Source organism: Podarcis bocagei (genome assembly GCF_964188305.1).
Source record: "Podarcis bocagei genome assembly, chromosome: 5".
NCBI lineage: Eukaryota > Metazoa > Chordata > Lepidosauria > Squamata > Lacertidae > Podarcis > Podarcis bocagei.
In genome coordinates, this window is record NC_138129.1 from 65,965,612 (window position 1) to 65,982,418 (window position 16,807).

Below are 16,807 nucleotides of genomic sequence, written 5' to 3' on the forward strand. Positions count from 1 at the left end.
AAACCAATACTATGGAACTACTTTATGCTTTTCCTTTTCTTCTGGAATTAGCAGAGTAGTAAAACGGCATGGAGCAGAGGAAGTAGGTAATGCTAAAACTTAAAGAAATTCCAGGTTTGTTGTTGCATGTTTTAAAAGCATGGGGCGACCTATCATGATGTATTAGGGCATTTATTTGTACCACAATTTGTATGGCTCAGATGAATTATTGAATGGTGGGGAACACAATATTTTTGAAGTAGCAAAATGGGAACCAAGCAAGAAGAACAATTTCTTTTTATCCTAGTGCCCCATCTGCCAAAGCTAAGCAATAATAAAGGAACTGGCTTTCATTGTTTCCATATAGTGAAGGTAGACAACATTGCCTCTGACACTTACGGAAGGAAGCATGGCACTCTGGAAGCTTCAGATTTGGCCAAAACTCAAGGATTTCCAAAGCAACCTGTTTTGAGAGGCATGGGAAAGAAGCATAGGGAATGAACTTTCCCTGCTCTCCCATTTCCTGTTTGCTGCAGCTACAGATCTTGGTGTGTATTTTTATAAAAACCATAGAAAGTAGGGGATGTGCCACATTTTCACCCAATAGTCATGCTCAGATAAATTCCTTATAGTTGCCAGGCTCACTGACTGACTACCCCAGATTACTTTCAATTCTGTCAAGCTAGAAACCTGGCAGCTAATATTAATATGCAGACTAGTGTAATATCAGAGTTGGCTAGTGCCTGGAGGTTGTGGAGGCTATCGACAGAGAAGATACAATTATTTTAAGAGCTATATGTATGTGTATCTGTGTGTGAGAGAGAGGGGTGGGGTGGGGAGGAGGACTGTGGAGCACTGAAGCAATTAAAATCTCATAGACTAAGAAATTCCTTGTGCCTGCATAATATATAGGGTAGCTCAGCACATGGATCTAGCTCTTCGTATAATTCTACAGATTGTGATTTCATGCATCACATTTTATGGCCATATCCATCATTTATGTAGTCAAGCAAGAGGATGCAAGACAGACAGACTTCACATCCAGTCTTCCAAACTACCCTACCTCCTGTAGGTTCTCCCTGTTTTAGAATAGTTTCATCATGTGTTTGTTTTTTCTTAGGGAAATTGCTATTACAATTCTATCGACTGTTTAATAGGTCAAACTGCCACACCTACCGCAACTTGCTTGCAGTTTTGGAGAGAAATAAACTTATCTGAATTTAAGTTAATTGATCACCTGTAATATCTGATGAAAGTCTCATTTGTATTTGTTTTTTATAAGAAAACCCTTTAGTATATATTTATTTTAATACAATTTTAGATGTGATTTACAGAAAATAACTGAATTCTACTGACATTAGTTCTGGCATTGGTGAAGGGGTAGGGGCATGTGTTAATGCTGCAGGGGTGGGAACTTCTAGAGGGAATGGCCAGTGCTGACTGACTTTCTGTCTCAATGGCTGTGTCATGCATATAGCTCTTCTTTTCTGAATGGATATAGCTCTTCTTTTCTGAATGACATATATGAAATAGAAGCAATATGCATCTTCAAGTGCGGTTCAGAATCCTGGGCTCTTTAAATTGACAGCTGTTAAGTGGTTTATGAAGTGAGATACCTAGTTATCTGCTGTGTTTGAGTCTCTGTGGAAACTAATCAGGGAGCAAATTACAGGTCAGCCTTTCTCCCCCAGATACGTAAGCTTTCAGTGGGCTCTTTCAAATGGCCTGTTTATTGAGTTCACAAACCTTATGCAGAGGTGTCTGCTTGCTACTGAGTACTGAACATTCTGATTTGTTTCTGGGGTAGTTATGACAATGAGCAGTCGTCCTGATTGTTTATGTAGTGGTTGTACATCTTCCCATCAATAATTATCCCATAGTTTTTAGTGCATTTCCCTGTCATTTTTCTAACTGCAAGAAGTCCATTTGTTGCATCGGGGGACTTTAATCCACTTTAATTGCACAAAGCTAAATTTACAGTATGCATTTGAATCCCTCCCAGAAAACCTGATAGTGTTGAGATGCCCAAGATTTCACAGGTTTAGCGTGTAAATCCAGTTGTCAAATCATACTGTTCAGATATGACCATCACATTTCCCTCCATATGTTTTCTAACAGCTCTCTTCAAAAATGTTAACCCCCCTTTTGTTTTGCAGCTGTCCTTTCAACAATAGTCTCCAAATCCAAAATGTAGCCTCACACTTCAAGCCACATGGAATGTAAAATGTTGCATGACTAGATAGCACAAAGGTGATATGCCAGAGAGGTTTAAAATATTAAGGTGTTCATAAATGCTTTTAAATAAATAAATACTTCATTGGGGAACACTGTTCAGCACCATATGATTTCTATCTCTATATATATCTATTTCCTTTAGACAATAACATAAACTAAAAGGTGAACAGTAAGAAAAAGCAAGGGGAGAGGGGGCAGGTAAGGTGTGTGTGGGTCTGACACCCTGTCTAGTCAAACTAAATAACCCTTTGTGTATCTAGGAATTTCATCAAGCAGGATTTTGTATATATACCCCTATATGCTAACCAAATACCCATGTAATCCAAATATCATGTTACAGTGTGTTATGTTAAAGCTAAGCCAAAATATAGCTCACAAGAAACTTGTAGCATCTACAATTATTCTTTTCTTTCCCATCCCGCCCCCAAACCAAATATACCTTAAATTCATTTCTTTTGTGGCTGTTCACAGCTCTATTAATTAGCACTTTTTTGTTCTCGCTTGCTGTGCTGGAAGATAGCTAGATTCATTTGGTTTCCTAGGCAATATAGAGATGCTGCTTGTTCAGTAAGACTGGAGGAGTTACCCTGTTGCCTAGCATCCAGGTGGTTCTTCCTATCTTTTGGTGCTGAGCTGCAACAGAGTGCTAGAAGACTGGTAAGTGCCCTTGTATTGTTTAGGTTACCGAAGAACTCTCCTTGCAATCTGGCTCAGTACTGGAAGATAGGAAGGTACTGCTTATACTATGAGCCCATTTTTTTGTCCTCCTTGGGAGCACTGATAAAAAGCTTTCTTCACATCCTGCAAACAAGGTTGCAGAGTTAGTAGGTCTGTTTCAACTCAGCTCTGTTTTATTTCTAATGTAAGCATTGCTTATGTATCATTGTGTCAGCGTAAGTTACAGTAAATGGATATTATGAGTCTAACCAAACAAGCCTCTGAATAGCACTTGCTGTGAATCATAGATGGGGAGAGTGTTGTTGTGCTCAGGTCCCTCTTGTGCTTACCACAGGAATTTGGTTGATCACTGTGAGAACAGGATGCTGGACTAGACAGGTCATTGGCCTGATCCAGAAGGCTGATCTTATATTATGTTTCAATGGAAATGGTGTTAGGGGGTGTTAGGGGGAGGGGTAGTACCTCTGGTGGGGGACATGTCATGCTCCTTTTGGGGGTGGTTTGTCCGCGTTTGGTTCCCACCCTGTACAGTAGTACCTCTGGTTATGTATTTAATTCATTCTGGAGGTCCGTACTTAACCTGAAACTGTTCTTAACCTGAAGCACCACTTTAGCTAATGGGGCCTCCCATTGCTGCCGCACTGCCACTGCACGATTTCTGTTCTCATTCTGAAGCAAAGTTATTAACCTAAGGTACTATTTGTGGGTTAGCGGAGTCTGTAATCTGAAGCGTATGTAACCCGAGGTACCACTGTACTCAGCTCTCTCACCTGTGGCTCTTAGTAGCTGTCAGAAGTGCCCACACCCTGGGAAACAACTTTGACTGGCCAAATAAACCAGATGAGGGTAGCCGCTGGGTTTCAAATCCTCAGTGAGTTAGGGACTTGCCCTGCATGTGAAGACACTGAGCACATGTGTAAATTACCCTGAACATTCGGAAGAGGCTCTTTCTTAACAGTAGACACTCCTTTATATGGTGTCATGAACTAATTTTAAAACTTTCCAGTTCCACACGGGGCCACCTTCCAAAGTCTGCTGTAATAGGAGGCTGCAGAATCTCATAAACTCATTTTGTCTTATTTTAAAAATGGGAGCAATTTCTTTTTTATATGCAGCATATAATGTAGAAAAACAATTAACTGTGGCAGAAGTTGCATTTTCTACTGTAGGTTTTTCTCTTTATTTTAACTTTTGTTTTTCCTCTTGGTCTGTCCCCCTCCCCCCAATGTTCTATTCAAAGTTAGCATATATTGAATCAGTAGAATGGCAATATCTAATAAGCAGCCACTTTAGCTATAATAAATAGTTTGTGGTAAATTGTTCCATATTTTTAAACAAATAAATAAGCTAGTTTTGAAAGTAGAAAACAAAGGCTTCCCACTTTTCCATGCTTCCCACTTTCTTGCAAGTTATTTACAGCCTTTGCCAAGTGCAATTTTTATTGAACCTGTCCTACAAATTGCAAATAAATATTATTACTAATTGGTGTGAAGCTTATGCATGGATTTGGAAAGCTAGCAACAAAGAGAGGCCTAAATCGTAAAGCAAAATACTGGAACATCTCAAGCTGAAAGACTAATATTTGGAAATGGATATGCCAATATTTTTTTCATCTGCAATTTTCATTGAATTATGCCCAGGGTTGCTGAATTATTTTTATGTAAACGTGTACCTGGAACCTAACATTTGTTTATTTGCTTACAATACCGTATAATACCATATTTTGATTTTGTGCTGGAGTAGAAGTCAATTTACCCTTTCTGGAACTCCTGCTGTTTCAGCAAGTCTGGAGGTTATGTTTTTTGGTTATGTTTTACACTCGTATAACATTTGAGTAGAAATCATACACAATGCTGTTAGCTGTTTTTGTGCACAAACGTGTGTGCATATCGGTCTGTGTCCCTTTTGGAAACAGGGTCCTGCCCTTTTTCTTTCTGCTACATTAGAAAGACATGCATTAAAATTTATGAATGCACTCCTGACTTGGTGAGAGATGCATGCATTTTATGCTTATGTAGCTGTACCCAAATATAAAAAGTTGTGACTAACAAAGTTCTACTCAGACTAGACCCACTGAAATGCATGGCCTTACATTGGTCATGTCCATTAACTTCAATGGATCTACTGTGAGTATGGCGAATGCTGGATACAATCTAAAATGCCATGTGTGTGAACTAATCCAGAGTTTATGAATCTGTAGTGTTTGCTGCCAGTGTGAAGTGTGAAGGGTGAAGTTGCTTGTCCAAGTGCTATGTTAGTCCCATGCTGGGGAGAAGTGATTGACTGAGGTCTTGCCTCTAGTCATGTACTACCACATGTGTTTGCCCTTTGTCTTTACCACATCAATTGTGGTCATCTCTGAGAATTGGCCTTTTCGAAAAGAGCACAACATGCAAACTAGTTTACATCAATTAACATCATTGCATTTTATATTTTCTATGCACCATTTTCCAATTATTAATCTAGAAAATTGAGTGGATACAGAAATCAACTTTGCATGCTAATCAACTTTTTATATTTGGGGAAATTAAATACACTTCTATGTTTCCGAGCACAATTCAAAGTGCTGGTGTTGACCTTTAAAGCCCTAAACGGCCTTGGCCCAGTATACCTGAAGGAGCGTCTCTACCCCCATTGTTCTGCCAGGACGCTGAGGTCCAGCGCCGAGGGCCTTCTGGCGGTTGCCTCATTGCGAGAAGCAAAGCTACAGGGAACCAGGCACAGGGCCTTCTTGGTAGTGGCACCCGCCCTGTGGAACGCCCTTCCATCAGATGTCAAAGCGATAAGCAACTACCTGACATTCAGAAGACATCTTAAGGCAGCCCTGTTCAGGGAAGTTTTTAATGTGTGATATTTTAGTGTATTTTTGGTTTCTGTGGAAGCCACCCAGAGTGGCTGGGGAAGCCCAGCCAGATGAGCAGGGTACAAATAAAAAATTATTATTATTATTATTATTATTATTATTATTATTATTATTATTATTATTATTATTATTATTATTATTATTATTATTACATGCAGGAGAGCTGCCTAAAGGGAAGCTCCTATAATTTTTTAAAAAATGATTTCTGGAATTGCAGGTCTGTTTTTATCAGTATAGATAATATATTTTCTAATGCAGAGCTTCAGAAAGGGAAGAGGAGCTGATATAGAACAAAAATAGAAAAAGTTCTACTAAAACCTTGGAAGGAAAATAGGTATAGAAAGGAACTAAGCATAGGATGACGAAACACCTTTGTTGTGTACTTGATCCCCTGCAATAGATAATAGTACTTTAAGACCCTCCAGGCATTTTACTGCCATTGAAATGCAGTTAATATTTCTGGGAAATTCTGCAGTCCTCATGCTAAAGTCAAACTGACTGGTATAATAGGAAAGGCCAGCCCCAATCAGCCTCCACAGCAGGTTGATGATTGGGGTTGCATGCAAATAAGGGACTTTGCAATTTCCATAAAAGAATGAGATGATGCTATAGTGGCCAGAAATCACTTTTTCAATTTATTCCAAGATTGCTGCAAAGATTAAGTGTGACTAGGAAAAAATAGTAGAATGTTAGTACATGGAATGTAGGGAGATTAGAATGTATATTCTTCAGACCAGATTGCACAGGACTACAGAGATTCAAATCAGGATACCAAAACTGTACTATAATAATAAGCATGCAGATAATGGCATAATTTGTAATTGCTTTCATGAAAGTTTGCATTTTGACAGTATGTCATATCATATCTCCCAAGAACTGTGTTTTTACATGCAAAATCAAGAGTCTGCTTTAGGCCCGAGTAGTTAAAATCATCCATGCACAGTTGTAGAAGAGAGGGCCAGAATTTCCCTAACCCATAAAATTAAACCCTATTGGAATATTTTCTTCACTTTTATATGCTTTTATGTGTTTTTCTATTACTGCCCTTAGTCTGGATCTGGGTTGCTCAAACAGTGGGCCCGGAACCTACCAGTGGGGCTTGTGCTACTTTGAAGTGTGCCTCAGTGCACAGCCTGTCCAGTGACTCATGACTTGCCTGCTCCACCCGCTACCCATGCCGCAGCTAGTTGCACCAGTGCCGGCACCTGCAACTCCTTGCATGCTGAGTAAAGATGACTGGCAGACAGAGGGGAGCAGGGAGGGAGAGAGGAAGGTTCCTCTGCTCACTTGGGCAAGTGACATAGGATGTGTTGGGGGGGGGGACAGAAAATGCTATTAAAAAGTCAATATTCATTATCAAAGTACACAAACTCCAATAGAAAGGAAGGGGAGAGGAAAGGTGTGATAAGATGAAGCAGAGAATGTAAGAGAACCAGCTAGAAAATATGAAATAAACCATCAGTTTTGGGTGGGTAGGTGGACTAAGGTACAAGTTGAATGTGTAAGGGGAAGTGGGAGAAGAAATTATAGGAGATGGGTAAAAAGTGCTTTGAGAGGCATGTGTGGGTGGGAAGAGAAACTATAAAAGAAAAAGCCTTTTCTAGTCAGAAAATTCGGGATGAAATGTGGAAATATCTCCAGAAAAAATGTCTGTACTTATGTTCAGGAAAGCTGAGCTTTGGAACTCTGTGCTGCAAGGAAAATGCTGTGGCAATTAATTTAGCTATTTCCAAAGATGAATCTTGGATACCAGTAGAAAATTCTGTCAGTAACTTGAAGCTGATTATGCTAGACTCCACCTCCATCTCCCACCATTTTCTGCCCCTGCACAACATGTTTATGACTGGTGGGTCTTAATAATTTTCTGGTAGGCCCTAATGGTAGAAAATGTGAGAACTCTTGATGCAGATGTTAATGACCAAAATCAAGATCTTGTGCTAACTGCTCAATATTCTTAGTGGAAAGGTTACATAAAGTAATATGTTTGAATGTTGAATGCTGGATAAGTGTTTAATAGTAATTGTATTTGTATTTGCTTTAAAAACTGAATGTTCAGATCTGGATTAGTTTAAATTATCTTGCATTAGAATAGCAATCTGAGTGTGCTACAAATAATGAAGTGCAGTTTTCTTTTGCTGGATATCTGCTTCTAATAGTTATAATAATTAATGGTTGTCTGTGTAATTAAAAAATGTCTTTTCCAATCTAAAAGTGCTTTGTATTATCAATGGAACTTTCATATTGCTGACCTCAGCAGCATGAACACAGTTTTCTTTTATTAAGCTCTTGCTGAGCTGATCAACATGTCAGAAATAATAATAATAATAATAATAATAATAATAATAATAATAATAATAATAATAATAATAATTTTTATTTATATCCCGCCCTCCCCAGCCGAAGCCGGGCTCAGGGCGGCTAACAACAATAAAACAGTACAAACGTACAGCACAAACAACACTCTAAAATCATTCATTATAAAATTAATTAATTCAAGCCACTGGCAACCATTGGGCCAGAGCTCCGCGAAGATTGCCGAGGGAGGGAGTCAGGCTGTGGCCTGGGACCTTCAAGATGTTTTTATTTGAAGACCATAAGTTTCTCTGTGGGGCATACCAGGAGAGGCAGTCCTGTAGGTACGAGGGTCCTAGGCCGTATAGGGCTTTAAAGGTTAAAACCAGCACCTTAAACATGATCCTGTACTCCACTGGGAGCCAGTGCAGCTGGTATAGCACCGGGTGAATGTGATCTCGCATCGAAGACCCTGTAAGGAGTCTCGCTGCAGCATTCTGCACCCGCTGGAGTTTCTGGGTCAGTCTCAAGGGCAGCCCCACGTAGAGCGAGTTACAATAATCCAGTCTGGAGGTGACCGTCGCGTGGATCACAGTGGCTAGGTCAGGACGAGAGAGGTAAGGAGCCAACTGCTTAGCTTGGCGGAGATGGAAAAATGCCGCCTTTGTTATAGCTGCAATCTGCGCCTCCATGGAAAGGGAGGTGTCAAAGATTACACCCAAACTCTTAACGGACGGTGCTGGCACTAATTGTGCCCCTGCAAGAGATGGGAGTTGCCGCCCCAACCCCATATCGTCCCATCCCAGCCACAGGACCTCTGTCTTCGAAGGATTTAGCTTCAACCGGCTCCCACGTAACCATCCAGCCACAGCTTCCAAATATCTGGTCAGTGTGTCTGGGGCCGAGTCGGGATGGCCATCCATCAAGAGATAGAGTTGGGTGTCATCGGCATACTGATGGCAACCCAGCCCAAAACTCCGGACAAGCTGGGTGAGGGGGCGCATAAAGATGTTGAAAAGCATCGGGGAGAGTATCGCACCCTGAGGTACTCCACACACCAAGGAGTGGCGCAATGACAATTCCCCCCCAAGCGCCACCCTCTGTCCCCGACCAGAGAGAAACGAGCGCAGCCATTGAAGGACTGTGCCCTGGATCCCCACGTCGGCAAGGCGGTGGTCCAGAAGTTCGTGATCGACCATGTTGAAAGCTGCTGACAGATCTAGAAGAATCAGCAGCCCCAACCCGCCTCAATCCAGCTGTCTACGAAGATCATCTGTTAGGGCAACCAGAGCCGTCTTGGTCCCATGACCAGCGCGGAAGCCGGACTGGAATGGATCCAGAGCCGATGTTTCATCCAGAAACCCACCAAGCTGTTCAGCAACCGCTCTCTTAATCACCTTACCCAGGAACGGAAGATTCGAAACCGGGCGGTAATTGGATAGATCTAAAGGATCTAATGATACAGAGGAAACTGTGGCCAAAACCACTGTAAAAAAGTTGAATGGTTAATAAAATCCCGTTAGTGCAATAGCATGAAATCTGCATTTGTTTAAAAACAAATGTAGTAGTTGTAGATTTGTTTTTTGCTCAGTTAATGTGTACATTATTATAGTGTTTTTCAAACTGTGCACTAGGTTCATTGGGACCTATATGGGAGGAGAGGGATCTCCATAGTGAGGGTATGATTAATAGCACAACACATCTCTAAAATACAGATTTTCCATTATTTTTTATTCCCTCCTGGGAATTTGTTATGTGCTTCTGTAAGCAACAGTGAGTTCTTACCAACCTGGGAGGCACTCTGTGTGCACATTATCTGTGTCCTAGAAGACAGCACAGGGTGTTCTGCAGTACTCTGGTGCTATAGAAAGAAATACCGTATTTTTCGCACTATAGGACACACTTTTTCCCCTCCAAAAATGAAGGGGAAATGTGTGTGTGTCCTATGGTGCGAATGCAGGCTTTCGCTGAAGCCTGGAGAGCGAGAGGGGTCGGTGCGCACCGACCCCTCTCGCTCTCCAGGCTTCAGGAGAGCCCCATCGCCAGCCCCACAAGCTCGGGGGACAGCGGGAGAGGCGCAGTGCGCCCTTCCCGCTGTCCCCCGACTTGGTTAGAAGGCTGGCAGGGGGGAGAAGCCTGCTCCTCCCCGTCGCCAGCCCCGCAAACTCGGGAGACAGCGGGAGAGGCGCAGCGCGCCTTTGCCGCTGTCCCCCGACTTGTCTAGAAGGCTGGCGGGGGGAGAAGCCTGCTCCTCCCCGTCGCCAGCCCCGCAAACTCGGGGGACAGCGGCAGGGGCGCAGCGCGCCTTTGCCGCTGTCCCCCGACTTGTCTAGAAGGCTGGCGGGGGAAGAAGCCTGCTCCTCCCCGTCGCCAGCCCCGCAAACTCGGGGGACAGCGGCAGGGGCGCAGCGCGCCTTTGCCGCTGTCCCCCGACTTGGCTAGAAGGCTGGCGGGGGGAGAAGCCTGCTCCTCCCCGTCGCCAGCCCCGCAAACTCGGGGGACAGCGGCAGGGGCGCAGCGCGCCTTTGCCGCTGTCCCCCGACTTGTCTAGAAGGCTGGCGGGGGGAGAAGCCTGCTCCTCCCCGTCGCCAGCCCCGCAAACTCGGGGGACAGCGGCAGGGGCGCAGCGCGCCTTTGCCGCTGTCCCCCGACTTGTCTAGAAGGCTGGCGGGGGGAGAAGCCTGCTCCTCCCCGTCGCCAGCCCCGCAAACTCGGGGGACAGCGGCAGGGGCGCAGCGCGCCTTTGCCGCTGTCCCCCGACTTGGCTAGAAGGCTGGCGGGGGGAGAAGCCTGCTCCTCCCCGTCGCCAGCCCCGCAAACTCGGGAGACAGCGGCAGGGGCGCAGCGCGCCTTTGCCGCTGTCCCCCGACTTGTCTAGAAGGCTGGCGGGGGGAGAAGCCTGCTCCTCCCCGTCGCCAGCCCCGCAAACTCGGGGGACAGCGGCAGGGGCGCAGCGCGCCTTTGCCGCTGTCCCCCGACTTGGCTAGAAGGCTGGCGGGGGGAGAAGCCTGCTCCTCCCCGTCGCCAGCCCCGCAAACTCGGGGGACAGCGGCAGGGGCGCAGCGCGCCTTTGCCGCTGTCCCCCGACTTGGCTAGAAGGCTGGCGGGGGGAGAAGCCTGCTCCTCCCCGTCGCCAGCCCCGCAAACTCGGGAGACAGCGGCAGGGGCGCAGCGCGCCTTTGCCGCTGTCCCCCGACTTGGCTAGAAGGCTGGCGGGGGGAGAAGCCTGCTCCTCCCCATCGCCAGCCCCGCAAACTCGGGGGACAGCGGCAGGGGCGCAGCGCGCCTTTGCCGCTGTCCCCCGACTTGGCTAGAAGGCTGGCGGGGGGAGAAGCCTGCTCCTCCCCGTCGCCAGCCCCGCAAACTCGGGGGACAGCGGCAGGGGCGCAGCGCGCCTTTGCCGCTGTCCCCCGACTTGGCTAGAAGGCTGGCGGGGGGAGAAGCCTGCTCCTCCCCGTCGCCAGCTCCGCAAACTCGGGAGACAGCGGCAGGGGCGCAGCGCGCCTTTGCCGCTGTCCCCCGACTTGGCTAGAAGGCTGGCGGGGGGAGAAGCCTGCTCCTCCCCGTCGCCAGCCCCGCAAACTCGGGGGACAGCGGCAGGGGCGCAGCGCGCCTTTGCCGCTGTCCCCCGACTTGGCTAGAAGGCTGGCGGGGGGAGAAGCCTGCTCCTCCCCGTCGCCAGCCCCGCAAACTCGGGGGACAGCGGCAGGGGCGCAGCGCGCCTTTGCCGCTGTCCCCCGACTTGGCTAGAAGGCTGGCGGGGGGAGAAGCCTGCTCCTCCCCGTCGCCAGCCCCGCAAACTCGGGGGACAGCGGCAGGGGCGCAGCGCGCCTTTGCTGCTGTCCCCCGACTTGGCTAGAAGGCTGGCGGGGGGAGAAGCCTGCTCCTCCCCGTCGCCAGCCCCGCAAACTCGGGAGACAGCGGGAGAGGCGCAGCGCGCCTTTGCCGCTGTCCCCCGACTTGGCTAGAAGGCTGGCGGGGGGAGAAGCCTGCTCCTCCCCGTCGCCAGCCCCGCAAACTCGGGGGACAGCGGCAGGGGCGCAGCGCGCCTTTGCCGCTGTCCCCCGACTTGGTTAGAAGGCTGGGGGGGAGCCTGGTTTTGCGGGAGGCGGGGGGATTCCCCCGCCTCCCAGGAAAGCCAGGAGAAGCCGTGCAGCCCTTTTAAAAGGCGCGTGGCTTCTGCCGGTTTTGCAGGAGGCGGGGGAATCCCCCCGCCTCCCAGGAAAGCCAGGAGAAGCCGTGCAGCCCTTTTAAAAGGCGCGTGGCTTCTGCCGGTTTTGCGGGAGGTGGGGGAATCCCCCCCCTCCCAGGAAAGCCAGGAGAAGCCGTGCAGCCCTTTTAAAAGGTGCGTGGCTTCTGCCGGTTTTGCGGGAGGTGGGGGAATCCCCCCGCCTCCCAGGAAAGCCAGGAGAAGCCGTGATCTCTTTAAAGGGTTTGCACGGCTTCTGCGGGCTTTGGGGAGAGGTGAGGGAATCCCCCCACCTCCCAGTAAAGCCAGGAAAGCCCTGTGCAGCCCCTCCGCCAAGGAGAGGCTGCACGGGGCTAAAGGGGAAGCTTGATCCATAGCTGCACGCAACCCCTCCGGCAGGGAGAGGTTGTGTGCAGCCTGTACGCTGCTCTTTGGGGCTGCGGGGGGGAAAAAGATTTTTTTTCTTGAATTCCCCCCCTAAAAACTGGGTGCACCCTATGGTCCGGTGCGCCCTATGGTGCGAAAAATACGGTATGTCGGTTTCACAAGAAGCAGGCTAATGTGGAAGGGTTTCTTGAAAGCAGAAGATCTGAAAAATACTGTGTGGCATCGCATATAATCCAGATCACAAAGGTCTGTATGTTCACCATCAGTATGCCCAGGAATTAATGCCGAGTTTTGAAGGTCCCAGCTTAGGTATTAGGGTTCAGAGGGCCCCCTGTCCATTGCTAATTTTGATCTGAAGGGCTGTTGCCACACTATTTTTAGCCAACATGAAACTGGGGTTAGTTGCATTAGGGAGGGGAGTATGGTTAACACCAGCTTCATGTGTTTGCTTCAGATGACCCTTAAATTAGGAAACATTAAATAATAAAATGTACCTACAGTGGTACCTCGTGTTATGTACCATCCCCCTTATGAATGCTGCGGGTTACGTGCTCCGCTCACCCAGAAGTAGATGCCCCTTGTTGCGATCTTTGCCCCGGGATGCGAGTGGAAGTTGCGCTCTGGCGGCGCGGCAGCAACGGGAGGTGCCGTTAGAAAAAGTGCGCCTCATGTTATGAGCGGTTTCCTGTTATGAACGGACCTCTGGAATGGATTAAGCACGTAGCACGAGGTACCACTGTACTTACATTTGTGAGGATATTCTTATTTTACTTCTGATAATGATTTCCCCCCAGTCCAGTACACTCTAGAAGAGGAAGTAAAGATTTGCTTCTATACATGTGGATCAGGTTGAAAAGGGACAGCCATTACTTCATAAAATTTGTGGAAATTATATTATGAAATTTCAGCATGATAAGTCACTCTGAGCTTCTGTGGTTTTTCTGCTACTGCGTCTAGCTTCTGTGGTTTTATTGCAGGATCAAATTAGTAGTATATTAAGAAATATCATACAGTGATGTTTTAATGAAAATATAATTGTTGAATGAAACTTTCATTTCTCTGTCTAATTTCTTGGTGTGTGAGGCTAATCATAAGTGCCCCTATGTACTGAAAACCCAGTTGAGTAATATTCCATTGTTTTGTTCAGATTATTTTCAATATCAGGGCATTCTGTTCTGCTGAGTACATTGTAATTATTCTGCTATAATGATACTCCGTTTGGAAACTAATGACATCTTTTCACAACAACATTTTGGACTGTAGTGCATATAAATGTTGACCATCTGATATGAAGAAAAAATCAAGAATGTGAGCTTCCAATTACAATATAGCTTAAAGCCATGCCATTATCATCTGGTCTTTGCAGTTCCTCCCCCCAATATCGGAGCAAGAAGGAAAAATGTAATGATGACCTTCCCCCACAAAAAAATCCTTTGTAGACACCATAGTAGTGGCCTCTGCTACTAGGATCCAGAGGGTAGCAACACAAGAATGGGCCCTCTCTGTGGTGGCTCCCTATTTGTGGAATGCTCTTCCCAGGGAGGCTCGCCTGGTTTCATTCATTACATATCTTTAGGCACCAGGTGAAAATGTTCAGCCAGGCCATTGACTGATTAAACAATCTATGGCCTTGTAAATGTTTTTGTGGAAGGGGATTACTGGTGGTGTTATGCTATGCCATGTATTTTGTGTGTTCATTTTGTATTTTTATGTTGTAAACTACCCTGTTGTCTTCAGATGAAAGGGCTGTACTTAACCTTAATAAATAATAGTAGTAATATTAATAATCTTTGCTTTTATACTCTTTTCATTCTCTACTACAAGATTAGATATTCCATAGGCACTGAAAATACATTTCAACACAATTTCTATTCACTACAACTTTTTTTAAAACTTTCTAACATTTTGGGTGGGTGGCAGATTTCAAAATCTCCACTGCTCTGTGATTCCTAATGGTAGTCCATATGCTTTGGCAGACATGTAATCAACCATGTAATTGTCTACTGTTCCATTTATCTAAAGCATGTATCTCCATAAATCCTGTAAGGTTGTGCATTACGCTAGTATCCATGTGGCCATGAATGTTTGAAGAGCAACTTGAGGTGGATATTTTTGCAGCCATTAATCTCATGGAAGCTTCTGAAACGTTTTTATGTTTCACCTCCTTAAAAACGTTCCTAGGTGTTATCCTACTCCTAGGGCTTACGGACACTTCCTTTTCCTCTGCTCTTTCCAGGCACAGTCCACACTTTAAGGCTCCGTATCCAAGCACACTTTTTTTTCTGCTCCAGAGCTTTCCCTACAAAAGCCCGCTTTTAAAAGCCCAGTTGGAGCAAACGTCAGTCCGCTTAAAACCCGATTGATGTTTGCTCCAGTTGAGCATTGAAGAGCAGGTTTTCGCAGGGAAGGCTTGGATGCGGAGCTTGTAAGTGTGAACCTGTGCCTGGAGAGAGCGGGACAAAAGCTAACTTGCTTTTCTTCAGTCATTTTCAGATTTCTCTAAACCTCAATTATACTTTTACTCAAAACATTACAGGATGGATTTAAAAGAATGCAAGTACCCAACACTTCAAAGTTTAGGGCTTGAGGTTTTGTTAACTGCTTGTTGGTGCTGGTGGTGGGCAATTGTACAGGTTCAGAATGACAGAGAACTGTGCTTTTTATTGGTTTGTGTCAGTTAACAAGGCAGATAAGATGTCACTTTTCTAACAGCCTCCACTAAACTCTGGAACTGCACGTATGAGTTTGCAAAAAAGAAGAAGAAAACAACCTGTGCAGGTAACAGCTTACAAATTACTGCAATAAGATTTGTTTCAATGAAATGTTATCCTGTTATTTTTCAGGAGCTTTTCATGTTACAAAACTTGCTTTTCTGTTAATAAAACTTTTCCTTGTCATTTTCACCAGAAAATGTGCAAGTGTGCAGGCTTAACCCTTTCTCTACCCACCACTTCTCACAATAGAATTCAAGAAGTGTGTTTGCTCTTGAAAAGGGTCAAAAAAGTAAGTTGGGGTAGAATATGCTGTTAGATGATGCGATACCAATATAATATATAGCTGATGGCTGCTAGCAATTAGAAAATGAAAGATCTACTGGAAAATGCACTTAAAAACAATGTAAATAGTTGACAATAGCTCACAATGTACCAAGTAACTGCTGGACAGAATAATGTTATATGGATGTTTGGTGATCATCTCATTTATTAATTCTATAGGTACACATTCAAAAACAGTTTCTTGATGGCAGGCTCAAAATTCCTTTTGAAGGCCCGTTGTTCCATTGTTTTTCTAGAGCCTGGAGCCCCATGACTACTTTGAATGAAAAGTAGAGAGAATTTCTTGAAAAGCAGCAGGAACAAAGGAAATGTTTCTACATAGTTGTTATTTTCCTCTATTCTTTTATTTTACATCCATTTTGTTTCTGTTTAAGCCATCTAATTGTGTTCAGGATTGCAGCTCTTTGAACATCATTTATGTATAGTAGGGGAAAGGACTCACAATAAGTATAGCAAAAATGTATTATACCTGAAACCATCTGTGACACACTATTATCAGGCGTAAAAGAACCTTGGGTTATAGCCAATGGTTTTATGCAGCTGATGATAAGACTTCTGTCAGTGGAACAATGAAGGAAGCCATTTTCAGTGAGTTCCCCCTCCCCACTCCTCAATCTGCTCCAGAGGATTGGGAGGAGGACCCTCCAGAGCAAATTTAGGAAGATGGGGAGGGGGGAAATCAGTGGAAAGTGCCTCCCTTTCTATTTTGCTGATGAAAGCCTTACCACCAACTGATACATTACTTTTTCAATTGTATACATAGCTTTAAATAATTTTGCAAATGCAGAGATATCTGTAGGGTTAGTAAAATCCAAATTTCAGTTTTGCTACATTCTTACAATTTATTTACCCAACCTTTGGCAGTACATGGCATTTATCAAATCTGTATTGAAAATAAAATGCTAATAAGATCTAGTAAAACCTTTTATTATTTTGATGATGTTTTTACTTGGTTTTGAACAGGAGAGAAAGCTTCCACGTCTCCTGATTAGTGAGAAATAAGGATTAGTTATTTTGCTGCACAAAAGATCCTCTAATTGAAGAGAGATTAGATTTTATTTTAATTAATTTCTTTACAACCAATGGTTTTATGCTAGATTAAACGTGGTCCTTCTAAGAGGATAAGCC

At 45.0% G+C, this 16,807-nt stretch overlaps 1 protein-coding gene and 1 long non-coding RNA gene across 21 annotated transcripts in view; one reads left to right on the forward strand and one right to left on the reverse strand.

Annotated features, from left to right (window-relative positions):
- LRRC7 (leucine rich repeat containing 7) overlaps positions 1-16,807 on the forward strand; it is a 205,319-nt gene that overhangs the window by 46,524 nt on the left and 141,988 nt on the right. The gene's annotated exons all lie outside the window — the stretch shown is intronic.
- Positions 1-16,807, reverse strand: part of LOC308586829 — a 63,546-nt gene that overhangs the window by 24,099 nt on the left and 22,640 nt on the right. Inside the window, exon 3 of one of the 2 annotated variants that reach the window (XR_014008077.1) lies at positions 379-442. The exons of the other annotated variant lie outside the window; for it this stretch is intronic. This is a non-coding gene — a long non-coding RNA (uncharacterized lncRNA). The remainder of the gene's footprint in view (positions 1-378; positions 443-16,807) is intronic. 2 annotated transcript variants of the gene reach the window in all.